The 6,008-nt window shown below is 51.2% G+C and overlaps 1 long non-coding RNA gene across 2 annotated transcripts in view; it reads left to right on the top strand.

Annotated features, from left to right (window-relative positions):
• The first annotated feature begins 292 nt into the window (after window positions 1–292).
• Window positions 293–6,008, top strand: part of LOC108520301 (uncharacterized) — a 16,420-nt gene continuing 10,704 nt past the window's right edge. The window contains exons 1-2 of one of the 2 annotated variants that reach the window (XR_001882873.1): window positions 1,053–1,294; window positions 3,249–3,344. This is a non-coding gene — a long non-coding RNA (uncharacterized LOC108520301). Of the gene's footprint in view, window positions 1,295–3,248; window positions 3,345–6,008 lie in introns of both variants that reach the window. The other variant, XR_001882874.1, reaches the window with a different exon arrangement.

The raw sequence follows: 6,008 nt of genomic DNA, 5'->3' as shown, positions 1-6,008 counted from the left end.
AAAAAAAAAAAAAAAAAAGGCAGGGGCTAAGGCCAGAGCCCTGAGGACCAGGGCTTTGAGGGGTGGGCAGAGGGAGAGGAAGCCACCAAGGACCCACAGATGCCAACGTTGTGGTGGTCCGGAGGGCCTCTCTCTCTCAGTAGCTTTGGCTTTCTTGAGAGGAACCAGCTGCCCCAGCAGGGAGGCAGGAAGGCTGGCTTGTTGCCTGTCAGCTTCTATTTCTTCTAGATCACTGGCCCCCTGGCCCCTCCCAGGGCCGCCTTCTGCTCAGAACAGCCAGGGGCCTGGGCTCCTGGGCCGTGAAAGGACAGGAGCACTTTGAGCTGGACCTGTGATATTCTCAGGAGCCCTACATCCTTCAAAGCCGACAAACTCTCTCCTTTCTCCAGTCCCGCCCATGTGGAGGACAGAGAGGTTGCTGTAACAGGCAGGCACGGAGCCAGGGCACCTGGAGTCTGCTCTGACTTGCTGCATGAACTTTAGTAAGACCCTTCTCTCCAGGCCTCAATTTCCCCATCTGTAAAGTCAGGCTGGGCAGTTTCCTTGGAAGAACAGCCTCTTGGCATTTCTTTTGATTTTCTGTCTTCTCTTCAGGAAGCATTTCTCTCAGCCAGTCTAGAAAAAAACACAGAAGAGTGAGAGCTTATTGCAGTGGGAAAGAATATTGACTGGGGCCCCATCTTGATACCCCAAAATGGGTGATTTGAATTTTACTTAATATGCAGAGTCCCAGAACAACTCCTAAACATAGTCTCTTTAACTGTGCTGAAAATAAGGATATTTGTGAAAAGCTTCTATGGAAAGGTTTCTGTATTCACAAGGTAGCAATATGGCTGAAGGGGCAGATTCCAGGTTTGGGAATAGCCAAACCGGATCTTGATATTGGAGTTCTGCCACTTACTAGCAGTATTACTTCACCTCTCTCCATCTCAATTTTCTGTTCAGGAGACTAGAGCCAGCGATACAAACTTGATGGGGTGCGTGGGGAGATTCTAGCAGAGGTGCACTGAGGGAGCCCAGCCTGGGGTTTGGCCCAGAGGAGGGACTGAGAGCTCTCCAGGCCGCTTCCTTCTAGGAGGGGTTCCCAGCCCTCCTGGAGGAGTAGGGGAAGGAGCAAAGTTTCCAGTTGCAATCTGGCCAGCAGCCCAGCTGGCCTGGCCCCGCCTTCTTGGTTCCTCCTTCTAGGGAAGGGCTGGGGAGGAGGGGGTGGTGACACGGTGGAGACACCGGCTAGGCCGGGGGCCTGCCCTTGGGACAGGTCCAGACCCATGGAGCCCCCCGGGAGGAGCAGCAGGTAGGAACCTGGGCCCCGCAGCCTGGCCCCCTCCCTTCCTGCCTAGACCTGGACCCAGTCCCTGGGCTGCTGATTCAGCAGCCTCCTGGCTTCCTGGTTCCTGGCTCCCTTCTTGGACTCTGAGAGGCCTTTGGCCTGGGGGAGGGAGCCAGTTCAAGTGGGAGAGCCCATGGGCATCCAGGTGCCCAGCTCTGGAAGGACCCTGGAACCCTGAGCAGCACAGCTTGTGGCCTGTGAGGGGTGAGCTTGGCTCCTACCCTGCTCTACTAGCCTTGTGTGCGAGGCACTGCAGGGCTCCAGGCTCGAGGCCTCTGAGATTCTAACACCAACATTCCAGCAGCCTAAGGGTCTCTGAGTCTCAGATTCAAAAGAGATAATGAGTCAAGGACTTGGGTTGGAGACTGGCACCTGAGAAGCAGTCGCCCTGATGATGATTAATTCAGAACCTTCGATAAGAAGAGTCTCAGATTCAAAGATTCTCTGTAAGGTTCTCAGATTTGGACATCCTCGAATTCACAGCTGGCCTGGCCACGTCTCCTGGCTTTTATATGGGCTTTGGAATGGCCAGGCCCTGACCACAGTCTGCCTCTATGGGCTTGTGGGGGACAGGGGCTGGCTGACCTGGAGAGGTCGGCTGCACTCCCAGCTTGCTCTGGCTCCAGCTGACTGGCACACCTCTGGCATCTGCACTGCACTGGGTAGGGCAGGGACCAGGCCCTCAGCCTCCCTGCCCTGCTGTGCCTCCTCCTCCCCTTGGCCATTCTCCAGACTTTAATCGCAGGAGGCACAAGGTGGAGGGGTCTTTGGACCCTGCAGTAGGGGTGGTGGGGGCGCAGCATCAAGGGTGGAGTGTGGGCCCTGCCTTGGGGTGGGAGGGTAAAGCACTGGCCTTCAAAGCAAAAGACTCCTACCTGGAACCACCCCATCTTCTGCCTCACCCACTCAGCCCTGAGTCCCATCCTGTCACCAAGACCACTGAGACCTTGTCAGCCTCCTCCGCCCTCACCCTTCTCTGCTCTGGAGCTCTCTGCCTCTCTCTGGCTTCTCTCTGTGTCTTTTGTCTCGCCCTTTCTCTGTCTTCCTCTTTCTCTGTCTTTCTCCTTTTCTGTCTCTTTCGGTTTCTCTCTGTCTCTCTCCCTCTCTTCCTTCAGTGTTCCCCCTACCCACCCACCTGGGTTCTCCCCTTTCTTTGGGCCCAGAGCCTCTCCTTCCTCCGTCCCTTCCTCCCTTTCTGTGAGTGGTCTTCTCTCAGGGGAGACCCCATACATCTTTCCCCCCTCTCTTTCATCCCCCCTTCCCCTGCCATCCTCCCTACCCCTGTGGCGTCTGGTGTGAGGAGGGCTGCCTTCCCCCTTCCCTGCTGTGGTGTCCCAGCGTCTCTGTGGCTGAGGTCCCCACGGAGTCACCTGGAACACAGGAGGCCCAGCCCGGCTCTTTCGTCTTCACTGCCCCCTGTTGTCATTGTGTTCTGTATGTGGTTCGAGTGCCGTCCTCTCTTTCTTGACTTTGTGGTTTTTTTCTTTTTTTCTTCCTTCCTTCCTTCCTTCCTTCCTTCCTTCCTTCCTTCCTTCCTTCCTTCCTACCTCCTTCCTTCCTCCTTCCTTCCTTCTTTCCTTCCTTCCCTTTCCTTCCTTCCTTCCTTCCTTCCTTCCTTCCTTNCCTTCCTTCCCTCCCTTCCTTCCCTCCCTTCCTTCCCTCCCTCCTTCCTTCCTCTCTCCCTATCTTCCTCCCTCTCTCCCTTCCTCTTTTCCTTTCTCCCTTCTTATCTTCCTTCCTTTCCTCCCTCCCTGCCTCCCAACCCTCCTCTTCCATTTCCCATCCTCCATTCCTCCCAGCCTTCCCTTTTCCCCTCCCACACTCACTCTCACCTTCTTGTCCCCATCACCCACCCTGCCACTTCCCTCCCTCCCTGTCTCTCTCTCTGTCTCTCTCTCTGTCTCTTGCTGTCTCTCAGGTCCACAGCGTCTCATACTCTACACCAGTATTGCTGTCCTACTCAGGTCCTTGACTCCATGAAGCTTACCCCCTCAGGCAGGCTGGCAGAGAGCAGGTAAGAGCTAGACCCATCCCTCCCCCAATTCCTCCTCCTTCCAGGCAAATATACAGTGTCATTGCCAGCCCCTCCCACCTCCCTGAGCCCCCGCTGTGCCTGTGGAATGGGTGTCCGAGTGTATGAGGAGAGTGCCTGGGAGATCAGGTCAGGAGACCAAAGAGGACATTCAGGATCTATCTGTAGTTTGTCCTTCCTTAAAACAATCCTTCCCTGGAGACCTGCCCAAGAGGCCTGAGTGGTTGGTCCTAGACTATGTGAAATTCCAGCTTTTTTAAAGGATGAATAGGAGTTTGCCAGTTGGATAGACTGAGGAAGGGCGGTTAGGCAGAGGGAACAATCTGCCCATATCTTTGGAGAACGTTATTTCTTTTTTTTTTTTCCCATGGCGGAGTCTTGCTCTGTCGCCCAGACTAGAGTGCTGTGGCGTGATCTCAGTTCACTATAGCCTCTGCCTCCTGGGTTCAAGCAATTCTCCTGCTTCAGCCTCCCGAGTAACTGGGATAACAGGCATGTGCCACCACACCCAACTAATTTTTATATTTTTCTTTTGGTAGAGATGGGGTGTCACCATGTTGGCCAGAGTTGGTCTCGAACTCCTGCCCTCGTGATCCACCCCCCTCGGCCTGCCAAAGTGTTGGGATTACAGGCGTGAGCCACCACGCCCAGCTGGAGAACATTATTTCTAAGTTAATTAGAAAACCCATTTTATGTTTTCTAATTACAACTCAATAAAAGGAAATATTAACAGCAACAGCAAAAAGGCTAGGCCCTCCTCCCCATTTGAAAGTTTAAAAATACTTGTGCTAAAGAGGAAATAAGAGTGGAATTTATAGACTGTTTAGAATAAATGTCAGTGAGAATACTACAAATTGGCCAGGCGCGGTGGCTCACGTCTGTAATCCCAGCACTTTGGGAGGCCGAGGCGGGCGGATCACGAGGTCAGGAGATCGAGACCATCCTGGCTAACACGGTGAAACCCAGTCTCTACTAAAATACAAAAAATTAGCCGGGCGTGTGGTGGGCGCCTGTAATCCCAGCTGCTCGGGAGGCTGAGGCGGGAGAATGGCGTGAACCCAGGAGGCGGAGCTTGCAGTGAGCTGAGATCGTGCCACTGCACTCCAGCCTGGGCAACAGAGCAAGACTCCATCTCAAAAAACAAAAACAAAAACAAACAAACAAACAAATACTACAAATTAAAACCTATAAAATACGGGCACAGGGATTCCCAGAGGAAAATATATAATCTTAATTGCTTTTATTAAATAACAAGATGGTTTAAATTAAATGGACTAATTATTCCACTCAAGAAGCTAGAAATAACCAAAACAAAGCAGAATCATTACTACAAATAAAACCAGAAATTAATTAAATGGAAAACAAAAGATTTGATAAAGTATTAATAAGTAAATATGACTTTTGGAAAGACCAGCTCTACCTAGTTTGGTAGACATTCTTTGGCAGATATGACTAAGAAAAAGGCTAAATAAATAAATACAATAAAAAATAAGGAAGGGGATTTAACCATAGATTCTAAGGAGATGAAAAAAAAAGTTATTATAAAGAAAATATTGGGTCCGGGCGCAGTGGCTCACGCCTGTAATCCTAGCACTTTGGGAGGCCGAGGCAGGCAGATCACGAGGTCAGAAGATCGAGACCATCCTGGCTAACATGGTGAAACCCAGTCTCTACTAAAATACAAAAAATTAGCCGGGCGTGGTGGCGGGTGCCTGTAGTCCCAGCTACTTGGGAGGCTAAGGCAGAAGAATGGTGTGAACCCGGGAGGTGGAGCTTGCAGTGAGCCGAGATTATACCACTGCACTCCAGCCTGGGTGACAGAGTGAGACTCTGTCTCAAAAAGAAAAGAAAAAAAGAAAATATTGGTTGGCCTCAGTGGCTCATGCCTGTAATCCCAGGACTTTGGGAGGCCAAGGTGGGCGGATCACCTGAGGTCAGGAGTTCAAGACCAGCCTGGCCAATGTGGCAAAACCCTGTCTCTACTAAAAATACAAAAATTAGCTGGGCGTTGTGGTGTGCGCCTGTAATCCCAGCTACTAGGGAGGCTGAAGCAGGAGAAACACTTGAACCTGGAAGGCAGAGGTTGCAGTGAGTCAAGATCGCACCACTGTACTCCAGCCTGGATGACAGAGCGAGACTCCATCTCAAAGTAAAATAAATAAAATAAAATAAAAAATAAAATAAAAATTGTATACACTTTTATACCAGTAAGTGTGAAAATATAGATTAATTGGGTGGTTTTCTAGGAAAATGTAAATTACCAGAGTGACTTAAGGAGGGACAGGAAACGTGAATAAAATGGAAAAGTGTGGAAGAAACTTAAAAGACGGTCAAAGTGGCTGGGCGCGGTGGCTCACGCCTGTAATCCCACCACTTTGGGAGGCTGAGGTGGGTGGATCACGAGGTCAGGCATTCGAGACCAGCCTGGTCAACATAGTGAAACCCCATCTTTACTAAAAGTAAAAAGTAAAAAATAATGAGCAGGGTGTGGTGGCAGGCACCTGTGATTCCAGCTGCTCAAGAGGCTGAGGCAGGAGAATCGCTTGAACCTGGGAGGCGGAGGTTGCAGTGAGCCGAGATTGCGCCACTGCACTCCATGCACTCCAGCCAGGGCAACAGCGTGAAACTCCATCTCAAAAAAAAAAA

The sequence above is a fragment of the Rhinopithecus bieti genome, unplaced genomic scaffold, assembly GCF_001698545.2.
Source record: "Rhinopithecus bieti isolate Rb0 unplaced genomic scaffold, ASM169854v2 scaffold_51744, whole genome shotgun sequence".
Taxonomy (NCBI): Eukaryota; Metazoa; Chordata; class Mammalia; order Primates; family Cercopithecidae; genus Rhinopithecus; species Rhinopithecus bieti.
Note: the sequence above shows the minus strand (reverse complement) of the source record. Positions and strands in the feature narration are given on the sequence as shown.